The 26,539-nt window shown below is 38.0% G+C and overlaps 1 protein-coding gene across 1 annotated transcript in view; it reads right to left on the bottom strand.

Moving 5' to 3' along the window:
• LOC128117164 (uncharacterized) overlaps positions 1-26,539 on the bottom strand; it is a 99,837-nt gene that overhangs the window by 55,611 nt on the left and 17,687 nt on the right. The gene's annotated exons all lie outside the window — the stretch shown is intronic.

Raw genomic sequence — 26,539 nt, 5'->3', positions numbered from 1 at the left:
TCTCTGCCCAGCTAGAGAGGATCAAGGAGAGAACCGAGTACTATAGTTCTCAAATCACTGCAGTTGGACGAGAAGCTCAAGCCTAAAGGTAATCCTTCTGAACTTCTCTAGAAAAAATATATATCCTAGTTTTATGAATTTGAACTGGAATTGCAAATTGCACATCCTAGATCAGCATACTTTACTACATAAAACATCACAGGAGTGAAAGAATTCAAAACCTATTCCACCCAGGAAGAAATACTAATTGATGTAGTGTTTGTAAGTTAGTATATTCATGTTACAGTTTATCTTTTGTTATAAAAATTTTTGCTATTTTTAATCTTTACACTTGCATAAATATTTCATAATGCTCTTGCTTTAGTCAATATGTTTTTGATTTATTGTTTATGATTGTATGTTTATCCACACATTTTACTGCTGCATACTCTCTATAAGTCTTTCTACACACAACTCATATGCATTCTCTCTCATTCATACCTCTTTTTCTTTTCTCTCTTCCTAGTGCCATTCTTGGTCCTTCTTAACTATAATCTTCCATAGATTTCATAATTGAAATTATGTGGACCACAACAGTATCCTCACTGTATGCTACCTTTCCCACTCAATTGTTTTTCTCGATTTATCTGATACCAAAGTTTGATCTTGCCCACACTAACCTTAGTAACTAATATCCTAATGTACATCTTTGTTTATCCTCTAATTCTTGTTGAAGTTAAGGTGATGGCAGTTTTGCCCTGACTAATATTGCATCTGCACAGTGGGCTGGCTCATTTAGTAGTTCTGGTTGGTTCTGCAGTTACTTTTATACTCTAGGAGTAATATAGAAGTCAGGAATGAGCACATAAAATGGGAGTTTGACTTCATCACAATCCAACCCTAATTGAATATTGTTAATACTTCAACTGAAAGAATACAGCTGATAAAACCCAATGAACAAAATAATAATATATAGCCAGTGCAGTAGTATTTTAAAAAGGTGAGAAATCAAGGAAGTACAACATTCTCCTTGAAAAATATCAAGTTTACAGTAAATGACTCCCACTCAGGGTTAAATGGACAAAATTATATATATATATATTATATATATATAATATATATATATATATATAATATATATATATAATATATATGTGTGTGTGTGTGTGTGTACATATGATTTATTGTAAAAAAAACATGCAAAAAAATTGCACACTTAAATTAACCAGAACCAAAATACACCTCAATAAATTATTTTAGTTATAGTAGTCATTCGGAAGGGAAACTGTGGAGTTCCATCATGAATTTTAAAGTTTCACTATCATGAAATACATTTTAATGCACTTACTCACCACCAAAACAAAAAGAATTCATGACATTTAAAACTAGAAAACCAGTTTTCCCTCCTCTTTTATAACTTGTATCCATTACCTGCACTCAGCCTTTCTTCATCCTTTAATATATAGCCTTTCCTGTTCTCTTTTCTACGTGTTATACTGTACCCAAATGTACATTTATTTACATATATGCACACACTGTTGGTTAGAATCTGCATATGAGAGAGAACGTGGAATTTTTCTTCTTGAAACTGTAGGACCTTGCTTAATAATACATATTCTTAAGCCCATCTCTTTTCCTAAAAATTTTGTGATTACATTCATCTTTAGAGCTGAGAATTTTAAAATAATTTAAAAATTGCTAATGAAGCCAAAAAAGATACAAATAAACTTCCAAATGAATTAAAGACAATCCAACTAAACAGCCAAATGAAATAAGAAAGTCAATACAACACTCCAACCAGGGAAGCAGATGCGAACTACAGACCTTCATCTCTCCTTCTGATCCTACAAATCAAATCCCCCAAACTCATCCCCAGCTCTGCAACAGAACACCTTCTGCAGCCTTCCTTCCCCCTCTGCCCACAGCTTCTGTGAATCCCACAGATCTCCCCACCCAATACTGCCCTATCTCAGTCCTCAACTTTTGCAGGCACTCCCTGCTAACCCACAGGCCATTCATACCAGGGAAGCAGGTAGACTGACTGTAGATCTTCCCCTCTCTTCTGTTCTTCCAGAGTCAATCCCCCAGTCTCATCCCCAGCCCTGTAGCAGATGTTCTGGGGTGAAATCTCTTCACTGTTCTACCCCCATTCCAAGGAAACTAAGTAGATTCTGGTTGAACACTCTGCTCTCCTCCCTCCTGTGAACTCAAACTCCAAATACACCTACACACACGTTTGTAGTAGAAACGCCACTACAGATGAAATCACATGTTACACACTTATACTGGGAGACTTCAGTACCTCATTCTCATCAATGGACAGGTCATCCAGACAAAAACTAAACAGAGAAATTCAGGAGCTAGCTGAAGTTATAAACCAAATAGGCCGAACAGATATTTACAGGACATTTCACTCAAACACAAAAGAATATACCTTCTACTCAGCACCTCATGGAATGATTTCCAAAATTGACCTTATACTTGGACACAAAGCAAGTCTCAACAGATACAAGAAAACAGAAATAATGCCCTGCACGATAATACCACCATGAATTAAAGCTGGATATCAACAACAACAGAGGTAACAGAAAGCATACAAACTCATGGAAACTGAACAACTCTCTACTGAATGAAAAATAGGTCAAGTCAGGTGGTGGTGGTGCATGCCCTTAATCCCAGAACTCAAGAGGCAGAAGCAGGCAGATCTCTGTGAGTCTGAGGCCAGCCTGGTCTACAGAGTGAGTTCCAGGGCAGCCAGGACTGCTTCACACAGAAACCCTGTCTCAAAAGAAATGAAGAAAAAAGAAAAATAAGTCAAGACAGAAATAAAGAAAGAAGTCAAAGACTTCTTAGAAATCAATGAAGATAAATACATAACATACCCAAACTTATAGGACACTATGAAAGCAGTGCTAAGAGGAAAGTTCAGCATACTGAGTGCCTACATAAGCAACTTCACAGCTTATCTGAGAGCTCTAGAACAAAAACAAGTAGTCATGCCCAAGAGGAGTAGACTGCAAGAAATAATCATACTCGGGGCTCAAATCAGTAAAAGAGAAAAAGTCAAAGAATCAATGAAACAAAGAGTTGGTTCTTTGAGGAAATCAACAAGTTAGACAAAACCTTATCCAAACTAACTAAGAGACAGAGAGAGAGAATATCCAAATTAACAAAATCAGAAATGAAAAGGGGGATATAATAAGAGACACTGAGGGAATCCAAAGAATCATTAGGTCATAATTTATAGACCTGTACTCCACCAAATTGGAAAATCTAAAAGAAATGGATAATTGTCTCTATACATACACTTGCCAGTGTTAAATCAAGATAAGACAAGCAATTTAAACAGGCCTATAATCCCAAGTGAAATAGAATCAGTCATTAAAAGTCTCTCAACAACAACAACAACAAAAAGCCCAGGGCTTGGTGATTTTAGTGCCGAATTCTACCAGATTTTCAAAGAATCATTAATACCAATACTCCTCTTATTCCACCAAATAGAAACAGAAGTAATGTTGCCTAATTCATTTCACAAGGGCACAGTTACCCTGATATCCAAGTCACATAAAGACCCAACAAAGAAAGGGAATTATAGATCAATTTTCCTTATGAACATAGATAATAGCCAATAAGATACTTACAAACTGAATCCAAGAACACATCAAAAAGATCATCTACCATGATCAAGTAGGCTTCATCTCAGAGATGCAGGGATGGTTCAACACACATAAATCGATAAATGTAATACACTATATAAACAAACTGACAGACAAAAAAACACATGATCATCTCATTAGATGCAGAAAAGGCCTTTGACAAAATCCAACACCCCTTCATGACAAAAGTCCTGGAGAGATTTGGGATACAATGGATATACCTAAACAATTTACAGCAAGGCCATAGTCAACATCAACTTAAATGGAGAGAAACTCCAAGCAATTCCACTAAAATCAGGAACAAGGCAAGGCTGTCCACTCTCCCCATACTTATTCAATATAGTACTTGAAGATCTAGCTAGAGCAATAAGACAACTGAAGGAGACCAAGTAGATACAAATTGGAAAGGAAGAAGTCAAACTTTTGCTATTTGCAGATGATATGATAATATACATAAGTGACCCGAAAAACTCCACCAGGAAACTCTTACAACTGTTAAACACTTTCAGCAAAGTAGCTGGATACAAAATTAATACACAAAAAATCAGTAGCTCTCCTATATACAAATGTCAAATGGGCTGAGAAAGAAATCAGAGAAACAATACCTTTCACAACAGCCTCAAGTAATATAAGTGTCTTGTGGTATCTCAAACCAAGCCAGTGAAAGACTTATATGATTAAAAACCTTAGGACACTGAAGAAATAATTGAAGAAGATATCAGAAAATGGAAAGATCTCCCATGCTCATGGATCTGTACGATAGACAGTAAAAACAGCCATCCTACCAAAAGCAGTCTACAGATTCAATGTAATTGTCATCAAAATTCCAACACAATTCTTCACAGATCTTGAGAGGACAATTCTCAGCTTCATATGGAAACACAAAAAACTGAGGATAGCCAAAATAATCCTGAATAATAATAATAATAATAATATGAAGGATAGGAATATAATCAAAATATATTTAAATTTAAAATTTGTTTTAAATAATAAAAATATAATAAAAAAGAAAATAAAGAAAGTCCATATAACATATGAAAAAGATAGTGCTAGGCATGGTGGCATATGTCTGTAATTCCAGCATTTAGGAGGTAGAAGGAAGAGGATCAGGAGTTTAAGGCCAACCTCAACTACACAGTGAGTAAAGGGACACTAGCCCACTTGAACATGTGGCTCTGGCAGGCCTTGCCCTTCTCCCCCATTCCCTCTGCCTTGCTAAAGTTAAATTGCATTCCTAACCCTAGCCACCAAGGTCTATCCCCCTTATTTGGCCACTTCTTCCTCCTGAGGCTGACTACCAAAGTCCAGCAATCAGAAGCCCCCTTTGGCTCACTTAATTAACATGCCCAATTAAAATTAAACACCTCGTACTAACACAAGGTTTCCCCCTTTACCTTTATAAACCACCATTTGCCTATTGCCAAATCTGCCTCCCCTCTATCCAGAGGCAGTTCCTTTTCCCTCTGGGACAAAAACCCCACTCTTTCCTTTGTTCCCTCCCTGTTTTCCCTGTCCCCTATCTCCTTTACCACTGCATCCTAGCCCATTCTAACACAGACATCCTCTTCTCCTCTGAAAAATTACACTTGCACACCAATGACTCAAGGCAATGAACACTTGCAAGTAAAGATGAAGGGACTGTGTGACTCAATAGGCCACACTACAGCTTCCATGGCAAGATTCTCTTCCTTTTGTTTTGTTTTGTTGCTTGTTGTTTGTTTTGGTTTGGTTTGTTTTTTCTTTTAAATTTGGTTTTCATTTGAGGGGGGGAGTTGCAAGGGCAGAGGGCTGATGCAAGGAGACAGGAAATAAGTGGGATTGTAATGTATGATGTGAAATCCACAAAGAATCAATACAAATTTAAAAAATTACGCCTGTAAGGTCATTTGCTGCTCTTTTTCTGCCAGAGTCAGAAAGCAGCTACTTTAACTTGTCTTGCCTGCTTAATAAAGGATCTCTCTGTGAAAACAGGTGTTTGGGTGTGGTTCGTGCCTAACCCAGGGTACAGGAGGAAGCCCCTACTGTGTGGGAGTCCCCTTCAGTGAGTATGAGGTTGGCCTGAATTATATGATACCCTGTCATGAGAGAGAAAGAAAAAAATAATTTAAAAAATCCATTTGAAATTTCATAAAAGTAAAACATTTAAAAAATTGAAAGCTTTACTAATAGAATGGATCAAGCAGAAGACAAAGATATCAGGTAGATACAATTAATAAATTAGGGCATTTAGATACCAACCAAGATAAAATAATAAAAAATATGAAGATAACATAAGCTCTATGGGACACCACTAAAAGATCAAATTTATGAATCATAGGAATTGAATAAATATAAGTACTTCCGGCTAAAGTAATAAACAATGTGTGTGTACTCAATAAAACTATAGCATAAAACATTTGTAAATCTAGATAAAGAAATGACCATGAAGAATCAGAACATATTTAGAACATAAAATGAACAAGACCAGAGAAAAACCTCCCTATGTCATGCTTCACTTATAACATTAAACAGAGAGAACAAAGAGAAATATTGAAAGCTACAAGAAAGAAGTATAGTTGCATATATAAAAACAAACCCATCAGAACTACAGTAGATTCTGTAACAGAAATCCTAAAGTCCAGGACATCCCAGAACAACGTATTCCAAGCATTGGAAGATATTAACTGCCACCCAGATTTACTGTGGGATGGTCCTTCTGTACACAGTGAATGTGTGTTGCTCTCAGTGGTTGATAATAAAGCTGTTTTGACCTATGGCAAGGCAGGATAAGGTTAGGCAGTTCAATCAAACTTGAAAGAAGAGGAGCAGAGTTGGCAGACACAAGCCAGCTGCCCAAGGAACAAGATGTTAGAAAACTAGTAAGCCACAGGCCATGTGGTGATGCATAGATTAATAGAAATGGGTTAATTTAAATGTAAGAGCTAGTTAGTAATAAGTCTGAGCAATTGGCCAAGCACTTATAATCAATATAAGCCTCTGTGTGGTAATTTGGGAAGTGGCTGCTGGGAAAATGTGGGACAAAAGCTCCACTTCTGTTTACACAGATTACTTTATTTAGCAAAATTATTTGTTGCAGTTTGATGAGTAATGCCTCTTACAGATAGATGCATGTGTTTGAACAATTGTTTCCCAGTTGGTAGTGCTCTTTGGGAAGGCTGTGGAACCTTTCCAAAGTAGAGCCTCACTGGAGAAATTGGGTCACTGGGAGCCAACCTTGAGACTCTATAGCCCGGCTGCTGTAGATATCTGTATGCTGTGAATGTGTTGCTCTGATTGGTTAATAAATAAAGTGCTGATTGGCCAGTAGTCAGGCAGGAAGTATAGGTGGGACAAAGAGAGAGGAGAATGCTGGGAAGTGGAAGGCTGTGTCAGGAGACGCTGCCAGCCACCACCATGAGAAGCAAGATGTAACATACTGGTAAGCCACGAGCCATGTGGCAAGGTATAGATTTATAGAAATGGGTTAATTTAAGATATAAGAACTAGATAGCAAGAAGCCTGAGCCATTAGGCCAAACAGTTTAAATAATATAAGTGTCTGTGTGTTTATTTGGGTCTGAGTGGCTGCCAGCCCCGATGGGACTGGAGATAACTCCAGTTACAAATGGCGCCAGAACGTGGGGCAACAGTTTCCACCTAAAACATGAAAAAGCTTTTTAAAAAAAGGTTCTAAAATGGAGCTAAAAGGCTTCCTAGTTGTCTCTCTCAAGTAAGCCGCAGCCTGTGTGTTTGAGCTACTCTATGGCAGGTTTGTGGCATGCAGGCTTGACCTGCAGCAGGAATGAGGCATCTGCAAGCTGCACATTATGCTGCATGGTGGATTTAGCCTTTACTAGTACAGACTAAAAGAAAAAAAAAGAGGTTTCTGGCTACATACTGCTTTGATAGAAGCATAGACTCACTGCTTCTGAGAATTGATGGTACACATGGCTTCCAGACCCAGAGCTGGTGGTAAACATACCACTGCTAAGTTGAAAAGCTGAATTGGGCAGAGCCAGCAGCCAAAGCTGCATTAATCATGCTGCAGTTTAAAGCAATAGGTTCACAATAAGGCAGATTCAGATGGAATGGTTTACAATGCATGTAAAATGTATGTAGGCTTGGAAGAGAGAGAAAAAGTAATATATGCAGTTATATAAAGAAATGATAGTTTTAAAAAATAAAGTATTTAAAGAGAAAGTAAAAGTAATATAAAAAATAAGCCACATAAAGATGGATATTACACAGAGAATCTTGATTGTGTTGTCTTTGATATTTTTAACTGCAGAAAGACATTTGATTGTAAAGACTGCTCAGGTAAACAAATATGTATATTTTAAAGGTACCTTGACTTCAAAATTTGGATGTAAGGATATGTTGCTTTGGAAAGGGGGGTCTGCTTTTGTTTCCATAGAAAGCAAGAGGCTATGGATTTGTTCCAGATTAAGATACTTCAGGTTTGACCAGCCAAGACCCCCTGAAAGGTCTCTGATGACATCATGGCCCAGATGATCCAACATCCAGAATGGTTTCAAGGCAACTGGCTCAGACAATACAGCCTCACGGACTACTCCACAATCCTAAAATTTTCTTTATTTCCCCATAAGAATACAGTGCCCTTATCCAGCAGGAAGTAGTATGAGAAGCTACGCCCAAATTCCCAAATATACCAAGCTGGTTTTGGAGATGGAATTGGCTCACTCCTCCTCTAAACCCAAGCATATTGCTAAAAAAAAAAAAAAAAAAAAAAAAAGGTTGAGAGATTCTTCTGTCCTATATCAAAAGAGCCCTCTGGTGTGGGACAGAGAAAAACCAATATTTTTATTTAAAACAGGTTGATTATAAATGCAATCTCTTTCTAAAGAAGAAAAGGGGATAGTATTGATATCATAGGATAAAAGGGTAGATTAATGAACCTACTTTTAAAGAGCAACAACTTGTTTAGAAATGTTTTACATTGCTATGGATTTTAGTTTATTGATTAAAGTTTAAACTTCATTTTGTTATACTGTATATATTTCTACTCTCGTTTGAGGTATTATGTTTATGTAACTCATTTGAAATTGTAGTGGATAATTAAGAAATACAGATTAACAGTCTTCTATGATAATCAAACTTATAGTCATGTTAAGTTTTCTAGGTATACATAGATATAATTCAATTAGGTAGGTAATCTTCAAACACTTCAAAGACTTAGAGAATATGGCATTTAAAATGTTTTAAAAATTTAGACTTTCTAGACAGTGAGACATGTCTGCTCCTGGCAGCACCGATTTACTTCATAGACGAGGATGGACATCGAAAACATTCTGTATTGAGTTTATCTTCTTCTTGGCAAAAATAGCCATTTGGGCAAGAAACTGTTCTTGCCTGGACTGCTTGAAAAAATGTATCAACTGGACATGCAGGACCCATAGGAAGGTGACCACTGAACTTTGCTTGGCAAAATGGTCCTTCAGGTTCCTGCTTCACAGAAGAAACTGTCAGACATTCTAGATGACACAGAGAGAAGTGACTGAGAGACTCTAGGCCTGTGGTCTGAAGACAGATACCCCAACTTTACAGAGAAACTTTGGATGACTGTCAAGGCTGCCAAATGTCTCTGTCTACTCTCGTAAGACTCCTGAAAGTTGCTTGCATCCTTCTCCTTTTTCTCAGATAATATTATATCCTTCTGGGGTCTTTGATGTAGTTGAAGACTAGATAGTTATAATTTCCTTAGTTACAATAAAAGATAAGTTAGATATGAAACCTTGGACTCACAAATAAAGGATAGATAGGATATCTTCTTTAATTTTGCCAAATACAAATAGACTAGATATTATAGACAGACTAAATTTTGTAACTGTAATTCTTGCTTGATAATTGTTTTGTTATATGTAATTATACTATGTTAAAGTTAAAACCTTCCTTTTTAAAAAAAAGAAAAGGGAAGTGCTGTGGACATCTGTATGCTGTGAATGTGTTGCTCTGATCGGTTAATAAATAAAGTGCTGATTGGCCAGTAGCCAGACAGGAAGTATAGGTGAGAAAAAGAGAGAGGAGAATGCTGGGAAGTGGAGACGCTGCCAGTCACCACCATGAGAAGCAAGATGTAACATACTGGTAAGCCACGAGCCATGTGGCAAGGTATAGATTTATAGAAATGGGTTAATTTAAGATATAAGAACTAGATAGCAAGAAGCCTGAGCCATTAGGCCAAATAGTTTAGATAATACAAGCATCTGAGTGGTTATTTGGGTCTGAGTGGCTGCTGGCCCTGGTGGGACCAGATAACTCCAGCTATACCCGGCCTCACTTCTCTCTCTACTTTCTTAATGTGGATGCAATGTAAGAAACTAGCCTCCTATTTTGTCATCATGTATCCCTTGCTTGCTGTTATAGCTTCTTCTTCTTTTTTTTTTTTTTTTTTTTTTTTTTGGTTTTTCAAGACAGGGTTTCTCTGTGTAACTTTGTGCCTTTCCTGGAACTCATTCTGTAGACCAGGCTGGCCTTGAACTCACAGAGATCTGCCTGCCTCTGCCTCCCAAGTGCTGGGATTAAAGGCATGTGCCACCACCACCCGGCTATATCTTCTTTACCATGGTTGAACTGTTTGCTTTTGGAACTGCAAACAAAAGTAAACTCTTTCTCCTTTAAGTTGATTTTGTCAGGGTATTTTATACAGCAAGAAGAAAGTAACAAAGACACAATCTGTTTTAATTTAAAAGCAAAGAAAAATGTTCCAAAACAAAAAACAAACTGAAGCAATTCATGACCACAAAATCATCACTACAAATGTTACTAGAAAGAGTCATTAAGACTGAAGATAAATATAAAGATAATAAAGAATGAATCATGTTAGATAAGTAGTTAAGTAAATGAACACCAAAAAATCAATAAAACAACAGGAATTCACATATACTATTTAACAAAACTTCAAATATTAATGGACTAAATTCTCAAATTAAAACACAACTAGCAGATAAGCTTAAGAACAGGATCCATCAATTTGTTGATCTAGGAGACACATTTTACCATCAAAGACAAATTCAATGTTAGGGTAAATGAATGTGTAAAATGCATTCCAAGCAAATAGCACTAGAAAGCAAACAGAGATCAATAAAAACATTGTGGGACAAAACAGACTTCAATGGAAAATTAGCCTGAAGAGATTTATTTTTAAAAAGGACACTTACTATTGAATAAGGGAACAGTTCATAAAAAGGATTACAGTTCTCAACATATATGTACTAAACACTAGTGCAAGAAAATTTCATGAAAAGGAAAAGCACCACTGAAATTAAAAGCAGAATAACTCAACACACCACTGGTGGGTAATTGCAACACCTCATTCTTAACCAGTAGACCAGTCATACTGACAAAAATAAACAGAGAAACTCCCAAGTTAAATGACACCATATACAAAATGGACCTGAAAGACATCTGTAGAACATTCATCCAAACACTGCAGAATATACATTCTTCTCAGGATTCTGTGGAACTTTTTCTAGCATAGATCATATAATAGGACACAAACTAAGTCTTAACAACTATAGAGTATTGAAATAATTCCTTATACTCTATTTAACCACAATGGAATATGACTAGAACCTAACCACAACTGAAACTATAGCAAATACACACACTTGTAGAGATGAAGAGTCACAAAAAAATGTCAAGAAGAAAAAAATCAAATTCCAGGAATTAAATTAAAATACAACACACCAAAACCCAGGGTGTACAACAAAGCAGCAATAAAAGAAAAGTTTATGGCTACAAATGCCTACACTAGAAAATCCAGAGATAGGTGTATAAATAATTGGATGATGTATCTTAGATTCTTGGGCGGGGGGGGGGGGGGGGGGGGGGGGGGGGGGGGGGGACTTGCATAGGCCAAACTGAAAATTAGTAAACTGAAAGACATAATCAAGATGGGAGCAGAAATTAATAAAATGAAAAATAGCAAAAGTAAAAAGAGTCACTTCTGCCAACTTCACCCCATAGGTCAGAAACACCACACTCCAAGAAGGTGTTTCTTCTAAGTGTTGAAACTGGAGTGCCATCAGATACTGGTTTACCATGTCCTTCTCATGAACCAGACACCAAACTCATTGGAGACATGCTACTGCTGCCCATCAGAAGTCAGTTCAAATGATCTGCCACTTGAAAGACAAAAAGTATAGGTATTCTGGATGAGGCCATGTATTACTTCAAGACAACTATGAAATTAAAAATGAAGACTATAGTACTTATACCTGTATTACTCTCTACATTTATAAATGTTTAGAGCAACTCCAAAAGTGAAATTCCAAAATTCAAGGTGGGAAAGACATGTACATGCTGGGAACCACCAGTTTTCCCATTGTGAGAGAGCCTGAGTTTTGCACTTAATGCAATTTATACCAAACCTACAAACAGAAAAATGAAGTGATGAAGTCATACACGTACCAGCTAGGCCAAAAGACTATACTGAGAATCTGTAAAAATCCTTTTGACCTTAGAATACTAAACCCAGCAAGTGTTGGACTTGTTTCATGAAGAGACAGTTGGGTCCTTTGCCTTTATTTTATAAAGTTTTATATGGAAGAGAGAAGAAATGCTGAAAAGCTCTTAATCAAGAATTCTGGTAAGGATGGGGGTTATAACTAAGGCAACTCACCAGACTGATCAAAATCTATAATTTAAATGGATGCAAAATTGTGCTTATACTATTCATACATAAAAACGATTGCCATAGATAGAATTCCTCTTTACAGTTGAATACTCTCACAGAAGGAAAATTCAATAATCAAAGATGAGGTTAAAGGAATGTAGTCTAAAGAGGAAAAAAACAGAAAAAAAATGGAAATCCTGAACTCCTGTTTGGTTTCATCTATTCTCCCAGAATATTCCTACAATTTTTAAAAGCTCTCTTTGAGAGAAAAATTGAATACTGAAGTCATGAGATCATTAAACAAACCATTTAACAGTACAAAATAATTTGACATCTTTAGGTTAAAAATGTAGCTAGAAATAGGCTAAGGTAATTTGAAAAATTAACTGTGAATTTTATATTCTTAATGTTACAGATTATTTGGAGAAAGAAAGAGGATAGTACATTTTAAAAAACTGACAATGTGAACTTTAAAAACACCTCCCCCCCCAGTGTATGTGTGTGTGAGAGCACATAACACGATGTGTAAAGACCAGAGTATGGTTTCCACAAGTTTGTTATCTCCTTACACCATGAGGGTTCTAAGAATCCAGGACTCGGGTCCTCAGTTTAGAGCAAGTGCCTTTATCCTTGGAACCATCCAATCCCAGTGTGAAATGCATAAGTAAAAGGAAGAACTGGAGCTCTAGAAACAGGAAAAGTGAGCTATTACAGAGGAGTGTCAACAATATGCAACCTTACTAAAGTGAATATTTGTGATCACTTTTAGAAAAGAGTGTACACGCTTCCAAGAGTCCATATGGATCCACCAATAATAAGCTGTGATTCATAGATTTCACATTTAAATAAGGGTAGTCATCACACAAATAAGGCAGGTGTCTCTGGATGTTCAGCTCAATGATGATGTAATTTGTGAGTGCATTTTGAAAAACACAATGTGACAAAAAAGAACTGAGAACATTAATAATTTTGGCCAAGAAAAGAAATTAAGATATTGCTTCCATGGTTACATCTTTTGATTGGCCAATAGAGTGAAATGAACCTGAAAAAGGGTACCTGTGGTACATAATACAGCAAGGTTAAATACACAAGAGTCATGGTCCATGAGATTTGACCTACATAGCCTCTAATGTACTGTATTTATGAAGATTTGCTTATAATAATTTTCACTTAATTTTATACTTTCTTGCTAATTTACACCAAGGTAATGATATTAGAATTTGTAATAGGTGAATAAATAGATGTAATATGGATTGTTTCATAAATAGGCTAATATGAATAAAAAAATTCAGCCCCTTTATTAACATAATAATATTTTAATACTACTTGGAATTGCCTTATGTATTTCCTTATAACATTAGTAAAATGTTTCAAATTCAGAATATAATCTTTGGGCATTCCTAATGCAGCAAGAAGATATGAAGTGTGCACAGAGAACATTAGTATACAGTATTACACATAGAGTTTTCTGTGGAAATGTTTTTACTACAAATTACCATCATAACTTAAAGGTAAAATATTCTTGGAAATTTAAGTTAATTTTGGAAGAACTAATTTTAATTTGAATACAATACAAATTTCTGACATACTTAATTAAGAACAGAAATACAAAAAGACCAGAAAACCATATAACAGTATAAAAACCTGCAGGTGGACATCCCTTCTTACATAAATAGCTCTTCAGCCAGTTATTCACATCTTGAACTTGAAAAGTGGAATCCTGACCTCACTCACTTTTTCATGTAAAATCACCCTTTCTGATATTCTTAAATCAATCCTTATCTGCTCACTGGATTCAGAAATGGTGAATTCAAGTTTTTCTATAATTGTTGGAAGACCTTGGTATGGAAAGCAAGAAGACTAACCAAATGAGACATGGAAATACTAGTTTTCCCCTAGGGTCCATGACCTATCTAGGTTCAGGTTCTTGGCCACTTCAGTAGTGTCAGATATGGATTCCATCTCCTTTTTTGACAAAACCTTCAAAGAAATTAAACTCATTTTTATTCCCGTTGGCAATAGTGTGTTGTGTATGTCACAATAAGTGGGTAACATTTCCTGAATCATTTAATAGGCCTGCGCCCTTAAAATTCATACCATTGTTGTACCAGTGGGCATATCTTACAGGCAGACCATTTTTGTAGATTGCAGGGTTCATAGTTGGGTCAGACTGATAAGTACTTTCTCTTCTGATAGCATCTTCTGGAACTATAAACAATAGCCAGTAAAGATAAAGCTTCCAGCTGAGTACCAGCTAAATTTCTCCATGTCCTATGGAGTAAGTATATGATACCATCCAAAGAAGGGCTTTCCATCAATTTGTGGAGGGTAACCAATAACAATGACAATTACCTACAGTGTTTGGTGGGGGTCTATGGTATATCTTTGGCCAATGAATCAAAAATATATAACCCATTCCTGGTAATAGGAGTTTTACTTGGTAGCATGTGATAAATATATAATGGAGGTATTGTCTCCCCATTATATGGTAACTCCATGATATATAATTATTATATATATTATTATATATAATATAAATATATATTACTTCTCCTTCTTTAGAAGATCCCTTACTCCCTCCTGGTCACTTACTATCTACCAAATGTGATTTCCTAAATGAAACACACCTACCTAAAGCTTAAATGCTAATACCCACACATAAAAGAAAACATACAATGTTTGTATTTAGGGTCTGGGTTACCTCACTCAGGATGATTATTTCTAGCTTCATCCATTGACTTGAAAATTTCACAACTTCATTTTTCTTAACAGTTGAATAATATTCCATTCTGTAAATGGACCAAATTTCATTATCCATTCATCAGTTGAGGGACACCTAGGCTGTTTCCAATTTCTGTAAATAGAGCAGCAATGAGTATGGATGAACAAATATATATGTAGTAAAATGTTGAGTCCTTTGGACATATACCCAAGAGTAACATAGCTAGATCTTGTGGTAAATCTCTTTTCAGCTTTTTGAGGAACTTCCACACTGGTTTCCACAGTGGCTGTACTCCCACCAGTAGTGAATGAGCATTCCCCTTACCCCACTTCCTTGACAACAGGAGCTTTCATTTGTTTTATTGATCTTTGCTGTTCTAATGGGTGTAAGATGAAATCTCAAAGTGGTTTTAATGTGCATTTCCCTGATGGCTAAGGATAATGAATATTTTTAAAGTGTTTATAAGTGTCAGCTGCCTGAACCTATATGCAACGTTTTCACTTCAAACCACCACATTCCAGTCCCTGGTGCCCATAGGCTCGTGGCCATATTATAGTGCAAAAAAGCAGTTAGTTAAATTTTATTAAAGTCCCTATAGTTTCAACACTGTTTATACATCCAAAGTACTTCTGAGATTAAAAGCAATCTAACTCTGACTTCCTCTAAAACCATTTACACATTTCCAACATATGTTGACACAGGATATACATTTGAATTCCAAGGGGAGAAATGAGACATAAAGAGGAAATACTGGACCAAAGTAAGATGGAAACTCAGCACGGAAAGTACCAGATCCCTGTAGCCTCATGTCATGTGTCAAAGGTTTTGCTGCCTGCAGCATACAACTCTCTTTTGGGTTGCTTCCATTCCCTGTATGAGGCTCTCATTGGCAGATGCCTCATAGCTCTGTCATTCCCAACGTCTTGGAATCCCAACTTCAACTGAGGCTTCACTTTTTCAGCGTCATATAATAGCATCTCACAGTCTTTTAAAAGGCCTCTTAGGTCTTTCTTCTTCCAGTGACTCTAGCAGTACCACACATTGCCTGGCATCAAGAAAGCTTTTAGGTCCTGGGCAGAATTAAGCCAGATTCTTTGCCAAAATTTCACATAAGAGGGTTCAAGTCCTGTTGCTAATGGTGACCTCGTTCCCCTATGAAGCCTCTTGAGTCAGGCCTGACTCGGCCTGCAGATCCATGTACAGCATTTGGGGAGATCAATCAGATTATTTGAGCTCCAATAGTTTGGGATAGCCCCACCGCGGAAGTTATGCTGCCTGCACTGCATTATGCATAATCTATCTATCCCCACTGGATATGCAGCTTTCTTCAGTGGCGATCCCACTATCCGGGGGTCTCCAACATCCCGAGTTCACCATTTGCACACAAGGTTTTTCTCAACAGCCCTTACTTAACGCTTTACTTACAGTGTTCTAAAGTTTCCCAAAAAACAACAAAGTCAAATTATTCACAGCAGTACTTTACTTTCTGGTAGCAACAACTTCTGTATTAGTTACTTTTTGTTGCTGTTACAAAATACCATGACCAAAAGCAACTGATGGGAAAAAAAGAGCTTATTGGATAATGGTTCCAGAGAGAGAGTCCATAATGTTGGGGGAGGCATGGCAGCAGGTAGCCAGAGCATGAAGCTGAGACATCACACCTTCAACTTACAAGCACTAGACAGAGTGAACTGAAAGTAGGGTGAGACTATAAACTCTCAAAACCTGACCTAGCGATGTACTCCCTCCAGCAAAGCTCCAAGTTCCAGACATTCCACGACCTCCCAAACAGGGCCACCAACTAGGGATTAAGTGTTCAAATATCTTAGCCTATAGAGGACATTTTTCATTCAAACCACTATACACAAACCACTGAACAATCTCTCCAGCCCCTCTCTTTCTTTTTCCGTTTTTGGTTATGTGTTTCTACTAATTTACCAATTTCTCAAAGCCTATCTACTCTTTTGGAGCATAACTCTTCATAGTAGTGTTAAAAACCTTTTCTCTGTGTCGTCCATTTCAATGTTCTGTGAGAGCAAAAGTTATGTTTTAAGTTTTAATTACTATGCCTAAGCAATCTATAAAACAAAAATGTATCTAACCTGTAAGCCCCTGGCCCAAGGACAGACACTTCCTGAAATGCCGGAGGTTATTTATGTAAGATAACAAGCCACATGTTTTCATCCCCTAAACAAGTTTGACCCTATTGCAGTGGATGTGCTTGATTACATGTGGGTGGGAGGCACATAGGCGGAAAATATTCAAGATGTATGCTTGCTCCTGACTGGATGTAGGCATGAGGTAAACTGGCAGGATTTACATCAGGATACATGCTTGCCCCTGATTGGACCTGGTGAGAAATACTTAGCCTTATGGGATTGCCTTTATAAGCCTCGGCAAAATGTGTCTCATTGCCATTTTCTGGGAACCCTGGAATGGACCTGGCCAGGGTCCATCCTGGACAGTACCTAATTAAAGATTGCTTCAAATTTGGCTCAAAAATTGTGGTAGTGGTTCTTAATTCTGACATCATGGGATTAACATCTTCTTAATTTTTTATTTTACTTACTTGGATCTTTGTTCTCTTTGCCATTTTTGTTAATGTTTTCCAAATGCCATCTTTCTTTTGTTTCCTATTAGTTTTCTCTATAATCCAGTCAATCTGTGATATAATTTATTATTTTTTCTATGGGAGTTTAATTTGTTCTTTTTCTAGTTTCTTTAGGTATAAAGTTGAGTTATTGATTAGAGGGGATTTTTTTGGCATATGCATCTACAGGTTAAAAAAATGCTTTTGCTCCAACCCATAACTTTCGGTGTGTTTCTATTGTTTTCATTTTTGACAGGCATTCTTTAATTAACTATGAAATTTCTCTGTTTTGGATGGTCTTGTTGTTTTAAGAGTGTGTTAATTTTAGTATGTTGGTGAAATTTTCAGTTTCTGTCTACCAGTTTCTAGTTTCATTACAGCATGATCAGAAAAGATACTTCGTATGATTTAAATCTTCTTGAATTTCCTTGCATTTGCTGAAAGTGTATATTGTGCTAGTGTTGAGGCTGATGTGCCATATATGTCTATCATGTTCAATTGTTTTATATCACTCTCGAATTCGTTTACTTTCCTGATTTTAATACCTTTATTCAGGAATTGAAAGTTTGCTGCCAAAGTGCTGTTATGTAACTAATTCAACTCTGAAAAAAATTGCACCACATAAGAGCCCTTAAGAATAGAACATATTTAATATCTGTCTATATTTCATTGTTCTTGATTTAATGTTTGTCTGATGTTAGTACAAACATCCATGTCTGTATAGTCACCATCCTTTCATTTTTAGTCTGTTTTTTTATTGATTGAAGAAGTTCTCTTAAATATGGACCATCATTTTACTCCAATTTTAAACCTGTCTAGCCAATCCATGTGCTTTCATTAGGAGTTTAGTCTACATAATTAATAATATAAAAAGATATTGTTTTCATTTTGTTGTTTCCTTAATGCTCTATAGGTTTTCTTTTTCTTAACTTTTTTTTTTTTTTTGCATTTTCTTCACAGGCTTTGGTGTTCCTTCTTGTTTCCTTTTAGATGTGTCCTTCCTAGCTAACATTGAAGTTATGTAAAGCCCTCTTAAGAGTGTACCATTTCAATGAAGACTTAACTTCAGTTGACTACAAAAGCGTGGCTCCCTGACAGCTCTCCTCCCTTCTTTTTATATCCCGAGTCAAATCTTTACATGTTGCACAGTCATTAAGCAGCTATATTCTCCGACTGTTGTTTAAATTGCAGTTCCCAAATCACAATAACACCAATTACTATATTTGTCCATGTACTGGAGACTTTTTAAAAAGTTTGTACATTTCATTTTTTTATACGGCTTGGTGTTGCTGATGATCCTTTCATTTCTTCTGAGAAGATTCAGTGGAAAGAAACTATTGTAGATTTGTCTTGGAAAATCCATTCTCTCCTTTATCTTTTCAAAGACTGTTTTTTTTTTGTTTTGTTTTGATTTTTTGAGACAGGGTTTCTCTGTGTAGTCTTGGCTGTCCTGGATCTCGCTCTGTAGACCAGGCTGGCCTCAAACTCACAGAGATCCACCTGCCTCTGCCTCCCTGAGTGCTGGGATTAAAGGTGTGCGCCACCACCGCTTGGCCCCAAAGACTGTTTTGATAGGTAAATTTCTTGATTGACACATTTTTCCTTCAGCAATTTGAACATGTCTTCTATTTCCTTTCAACCAACATAGTTCCTACTGAGATGTCCACTCAGAATCCTACGGAAGCTCTATGGTATATGGCAAGTCATTTTTCTTTTGCAGCTTTCCAGTTTCTGACTTTGTCTTTGAGTTCAGACAAAAGTCTCCTGTTGCTTTCATTTGATTTATGTAGTTGGAGTTCTGGTTTATTGAACTTGCTTTCAGCTTCTTTCCAAGGATTTAGGAACTTTTCACTCATTATTTTATCAAACAAGCAATTAGTCCTCTTCTTTCTCTTTGTAAGACATGGATAGTGCATATACCCACTTCCTTGATAAAATCCCACCAAGTCCCTCTTCACTTCCTTTTCTCTGATGTCATGATTTCAAATGACACGTCTTCAAGTTTGCAGATTCTCTCTTCTGCCTGCTTGAGTAAGCCTCCTGCTGAATTCCTCTAGAGAACTTTCAGTTCAGGGATAGTATTTATTGGCTCCATAATTTCTTCTTGGTTCTTCTCTATAGTTTTTATTTCTTTGCTGATATTCACACTTTTTATTCATTCATCACCTTCCTGATTAAATTTACATTGTGTTCTCTCTTATCTCATTGAATATGTTTATGACAGTTATTTTAATTTATTTGCCAGATAATCACAGATATTTTACAGTTGCTTTCTGTAGTTTTATTTCTTTTCCCTTTGATTTGGGCTATGTTTCCATTTTGTTGAATACTTTGTAGTATCTTACTGGGATTTGGACATTCATTTGAAAAAAAAAGCAATCAATTCTCTGTCTTTGTGTCCTGATTATATGTAAATGAAGATCTTTACCAATCAACCTGATTAGATGTTCCCGGACTGTCTCTGATCTTTTGCTCCCTCTAGTGTCTACCTGCAGTACTGTATCTCAAGGATGCAGTGGTAGGTTTCAGCAGCTCCCAAATTTTGTCACCTGCCTGTCTACTCATAAAGTGAGGGAGCTTCAAGCCAGGTGAGGGATAAAATAGTCCCTTAGGCAGCTGCCTAACATGACAGAACATCACACCACCTACTCCTTTGTCCCCACTCCATTTATGATGTTTCTTCTTGGCGGTACCATGGTATGCTGTGTGGTGGTATGTATGGCCTGGAAAACACCATATATTGCCCCAAACCCTTTATTGGAAGTCTTTTATTGTCCTTAAAATTGCCTGGGTACTCTTTGTTCTTGCCTCTTTTCTCAAGTTGAACAGAACTTAATGCAGTCTTTATGAGGGAGAAGGGTCTTGAACTTCCTAGGAAGCCATTTTGCTGACATACTCCACTCTTGAAACTTAGCGTCTCATTAAATTATCTCTATTAGTTAGCTCTCTGTTATTGTTATAGTTGTCATAAAGACACACTATCGTGTACACGCCAAAATAAATTAATGATCCTCTTGATACATATGTGTTTTAGATCATCTAAAAACGAAACAAAACAAAAACAGAATCACAACATGCCAATAATAGGTTTTGCACAACTGTCTCTATGAGTGCTTGTGGAGGACAGAGATGGTGTTGGGTCACTTTGATCTGGAGTCACAGGCTGCAACTGAGTTATGAGCTGCCCAATGTGGGTGCTTGGAAATGAACTCTGCTCTTCTGAAAGAACAGTAAGCCTCTTAATGGCTGAGCCACTACTGCTCTAGTCCCAGGAAGGAACATTTTTATCTTGTTCTGTTATTGTTGTTGTTATTGTTTTAAAATTGAAAACAATTTTTTCATATCATATATTCTGATTATGGTTTCCCCTCCTACATCCTCCCCACTCTTTCAATTCCATGACCCCTTTCTCCCTCTCTTGGGAAAATAAACAGCAAATAAAAACCAAGCAAGAATAAAACAAAACGAACAAAGGGGTACAGAACTAAACAGAGAGTTCTCAAAAGATGAAACAAATGGTTGAGAAACACTTTAAAACATTTGTTTAGCTGGGCGGTGGTGGCGCACGCCTTTAATCCCAGCACTCGGGAGGCAGAGCCAGGCGGATCTCTGTGAGTTCGAGGCCAGCCTGGGCTACCAAGTGAGTTCCAGGAAAGGCGCAAAGCTACACAGGGAAACCCTGTCTTGAAAAAACCAAAAAAAAAAAAAAAAACAAAAACAAAAACATTTGTTTAACATCCTTAGTCATCAGGGAAATGCAAATCAAAACTACTTTGAGATTTTATCTTACACCAATGAAAATGGCCAAAATCAATAAAAAGAATAACAGTTCCTGCTAGCAAGGATGTGGGCTAAGGGGAACACTCACCCATTGCTGGTATGACTTCAAACTTGTGCAGTCACTAAGGAAAGCAGTGTGGTGGCTCATTGGGAAGCTGGGAAAAGATCTACCTCAAGACCCAGCTGTACAACTCTTGAGCATATATCTAAAGGACTCTACACTCTACTACAGGGCCACTTGCTGTTTTAGTCAGTGTTCTATTGTTGTGAAAAGACACACGACCATAGCAACTCTTATCAAAGAAAGCGTTTAAGTGCTCACAGTTCAGAGGTTTAGTCCATTCTCATCATGGTGGGAAGACTGGCAGCAGGCAGGCAGATGCGGTGCCGGAGAGGCAGCTGAGAGTTATGCATCCAGATAGACAGACAACAGGAAGTGAAGTGACACTGGGAAACCCCAAAGCCCATCCCCAGTGACACACCTCCTCCAAGATGACACCTCTTAATCCCTCTCAAGTAGTGCCACTCCCTGATGACCAAACATTCAAATCTATGAGCCTATGGGGGCAATTGTGATTCAAAGCACCACACTTGCTCATCCATGCTTGTTTCTGTTCTATTCACAATAGCCAGAAATTGGAAACAGCCTACATGTCCATCAACAGATGAACAGATACATTAGTTGTGGTACATTTACACAATTATTCAGCTGTTAAAAATAACAGAAATCTTGAAATACACAGGTAATGGATGAAGCCAAAAACAGTTATCCTCCATGAGATAACTCAGACCCCAAAAGATATATATGGTATGCATTTGATAAGCAAGCTACAACCCATATAACCACAGAGGTTAGGTAAAAAGTAAGGAACTGGAGGAGGGAGTGAATCTATCAAGGAAGGAGGAATAGAATCAATGGTTAGGGAGAGATGAGGGGGTAGAATGGGAGGGGTAAAGAAAGGGGGTAAAGTCGGAAATACGGGGAGGGGCAGATAACATCAAAGGCCATTTCCGGGGTCACATGACAATCTTATATTGTTCTTGATCCTAGAGGGAAAACTTTCAGCTTTCTCCTACTCAGCATGATGCACATACAGCCTTTGATATCTTCAAGTCTGTTCCTTCTACGTCCTCTTTTTTCACAGCTGCAGTAATAAAGGAACACTACAACTCTATTCAGAATAGCAAGGAAATTGAATTAGACTGGATGTCCATCAGTTTATGGATGGACAGTTAAAACTGGTACATATACAAAATGGAATTAAAATTATTCTTTTTAATTATATTATATGTATATGTGTGGGCACAATCACCTGAGTGCAGATACCCCCAGAAGCCAGAGTTTTCAGACCATACCTGGAGCTGGAGTTACAAGTGTTTGTGAGCCACCTGATGTGGGTAATGGAAACTGAACTTGGTTCCTTTGGAAAAACAATGGGTGCTCTTAACCACTGAGCCATCCCTCTAGCCCCCCAAAATAGAGTTTTACTCAGCAGTAAAGAAAAATGAAATTAGGAGGGAAATGAATGGGATTAGAAAATATTAAGTGAGGCAACCCAGGCCCAGAAATTCAACCACCACACGATCTCTCTCATATGTGGATCCTAGCTTCTAGTTTTTAATGTGTGTGTGTGGGAGTGAGTGTGAGTAAGGGCCAAGAAACTAGAAAGAAAGGCCCATGAGATATACAAATGGGGCTTTAAACTAGGGGAGGTAGTAGAACATGTGTGATGTGAAACTGGAAAGGGAAATGGTGACAGTGGAAAGGTTTAGGCGGGGGTGGAGAACAGGGAGATGGAAGAAGGGAGGCTGTAGTGTGAGGGCCAATCAAAACTAAGTACACATTTAAAAAGCCACAAGGAAGCTTGGTACATCCTAAACAATTCCTAGAAGCCATAATGTTATTAAATAAAATTCATGTATCAGAGATGGGCACCTCTCAATGAGATACTGGCCAGGGAGGCTCATGCATCCTCCTCCAATACAGGCTATCACCACTGTGCTTTGTTGCCCATCATAAGCAAATGGAAAGACCCTATTGCTGAAGGTAATTCACTCTTTATGGGACATAGAGAAACCAAGTTGTAACTGAGTTGGAAAGGTCTTCCCTGTGGACTAGCTTTCATAGTTCTGGAAGGTGCTATGTAGGCTGCTGAGGTAAAATTGTCATTGACAGTCTTACTTAGCTGTCAACCCTACATTCTACACTGTTGATCTGCCAGGCAAGATGTGCCCACCCTGATGCAACAGTAGCATGACTGTTATGGGGTAACCAGCTGCTTTCTGGCTGATTTGAGGCCTGCTTCACAGGTAGGAATTCACATTCGGTATTGTAAACCTGGTCAAAAGTCCATGGCTGGGGAAGGGCATAAGCCCTAACGGAGAATCTACTGTTACTGTTTTGCTAAATGGACATGATATGCATGTTAAAATGCCTTCTAAATATTTGTTTCTGTATTTTTGTTGTTGTTGTTTATTTGCTGTTTTTGTTTTTTGAGACAGGGTTTCTCTGTGTAGCCTTGGCTATCCTGTGTAGGCAAGGTTTCTCTATGTCCCAGCAGCTACTCCCAAATAACCACACAGAGACTTAATATTAATTACAAATGCTCAGCTGATAGCTCAGGCTTATTCCTAGCTAACTCTTACATTTTAAATTAACCAATATTTCTCATCTACCCTCTGCCATGTGGCGGTTCCTTCTTTCAACACGGCACACTCATCTTGCTTCTGAGTCTGCTGGCAACTCCTAAGACTCCACCCTTCTTCTTCCCATCATCCTGTGTCTGGCTGTCCTGCCTATACTTACTGCCTAGCTACTGACCAGTCAGCCCTTTTATTAAAACTATCAGAAGATGCCTTGGCAAAGACACATCTTCACACTGTACAAAAAGATTATTCCATAACAGTCCTGGAACTTGCTCAGTGGACCAAGCTAGCCTCAAACTCACAGAGATCCACCTGCCTCTGCCTCCTGAGTACTGGGATTAAAGGCATGTGCCACCACCATCTGGCTGTATTTTTTTTTTTTTTGAGACAGGGTCTCATGTAGCCCAGACTGGTCTCAAATTTGCTAGGTAGCCAAGGCTAACCTTGAACTACTACTGCTCCTTCTAACCCTGTAAAGTGTGATTACAAGCATGAACCAATAGGCCTGCATACACAGACACACACACGCGCACCTGTATATTAGTATTATGTCAATTCTGCTCAGAGAGGTGTAGAGAGTGAGTGAAGTCCTGAGTGAACATGTGTTGTTGACACGGGCATGGCTGTGCACAAGAACCCCAATGCCTCAGTCCCATGAGAGTGACAAAGCCTGAGTGAGGCTCAGAAGGATGGTAAAGCCTTCCTCTGGTCTGAGTGTGAATGTTGACAGTGTGTGCAGAAAATATCCACTGTAACTTTCTCCCATAGATGTTTGCCTCCCTTACAGAGACTGCTCCTTCCAAAATGTCGCTAAACCTTGTTCAGTTATACACAATAATCCCGACTCCTTGTTTATCTGTATGTAAGAACTCCACCACCTCCTTCTTCAGCTGTATTTGATAATCCTGCCTTCCTATTCAACTGTAATAAACACACCAAGCTTCTGGAGTGCTGCAGCTACTCCATCCGAGCAAGCACAAGCCACCCAATCCCAGCCAGCCTTTCTGTACTCATGTTTGTCACTTCTTCACGTCCTCACCACTGCAGTCAAGTCCCTGGAGCCTTGCAGAACACCTCAGCTTCTTTTTGCACTGGGCAGCAGTTACTGCAGAGACACAAAACTGGTTCCAGTGCCGAGAAAGCCACTGTTGAATGCCCATCCCTAAGTGGGACATCTATATCCCCCCATCCAAAGCTCAGGAAATACTGTATAAAAGGGGACAAGAAGAATGGAAGAGCTGGAGGAAGGGGTGCTGTGAAATGCTGTCTTCTGGACAGGACAGGACTATTGCACTCTAGAACTCCCAGAAGCTGTGGTTACTTGCACAAGATTGGGCCTTGAGACTTTTTATTGTAGAGGGGTGTTCCTGTTAAGACCTTGCCCTTCCCTGAGGGTTTAGTTAATTAGGGGTTGCTTGGGGGAGGAAATTAGCAAGCCCTCACCCCTCTCTGAGGTTCTCTAGACAGTTAATAGTTGCTGGGGGAATGAGAGGCATTTTTATCCACGGTGTAACCATGGCCAAGTTGACCATGCTCCCCTAAGTAACCTTAACTAAACTCACTGGATCATCAGAAAACAAAAAGGACTTGAAAGGTGGGGGTGGCTAGTTGGTTAAAAGAAAGGGATCACTGGAAGTGGGAGTGGAAGACGAGAGAAATGGGGGTGAATACGATCAAAATAGATTATACACATGTACGTATGCCAATCGAATAAACTGTCAGGTACTCTCCTTCTGTTGTGCTCGCTCTATCACTCCCGCCGGAACCTATGCTACCACCTTTGTGAATGAACGATACATCGTGTGCGATTGCGGATGGCAGTCAGCCCTTAAGAGTGCTTGCTTATCATGCTTGAAGGAAGCCCCTGGTTCAATCTCAGTGCTGCCTGAATCTCAGTACAGCCACCTATTATCCTAGCATTAGAAGTTCAAAGTGAGTCTCAGGTACATACCAAGTTTGAAGCCAGCCTGGGTTTCACAACACCCCGTTTTCGGAAACCACAACAAAGTGTGGAATGAATTAGTAAACTTTGGTAGTTTTACAGATAATTTTGGTTTTTAGATAATTTTGTACTTTCATTGACAACCCAGTTCTGAAGTTGTGCCATTATCTCTTTGATGTTTCATATGTGAAACTGCAGAATTTTCATAAACAAGTAGCATAATTTGACTAATTTTGTCCCACCTACATTGATTTTTTTAATGTAATTATTCTTAACTTTTCATTTAAAAACTTTTTTGTATGACAGATTTAATCATATTTTCTTCCTCCTCCAACGACTCCCAGACCCTCCCATTATTTCCATTCACACAACTCTCTACAAATTGTTGAAAGGGTCATGGCTTATTGCATTTTAAAAGCAGTAAACACCTGAGAGCACCTGAGTTCATGCTATGTGTATGTGGTGTATATATGTGTGTACATGTGCACAGGCCAGAGGACTAGATCAAATTTCCTCCTCTATTGTAATTCACATCATTTTTGAAACAGGGTCTCTCCCAGAACCTCAAGCTTACAGACTGGCTAGATTGGCCGTCCAGAAAGCCCCTGGGA

The sequence above is a fragment of the Peromyscus californicus genome, unplaced genomic scaffold (assembly GCF_007827085.1).
Source record: "Peromyscus californicus insignis strain IS unplaced genomic scaffold, ASM782708v3 Scaffold_10__1_contigs__length_136768540, whole genome shotgun sequence".
NCBI lineage: Eukaryota > Metazoa > Chordata > Mammalia > Rodentia > Cricetidae > Peromyscus > Peromyscus californicus.
This window is presented reverse-complemented; position numbering and strand designations above follow the sequence as displayed.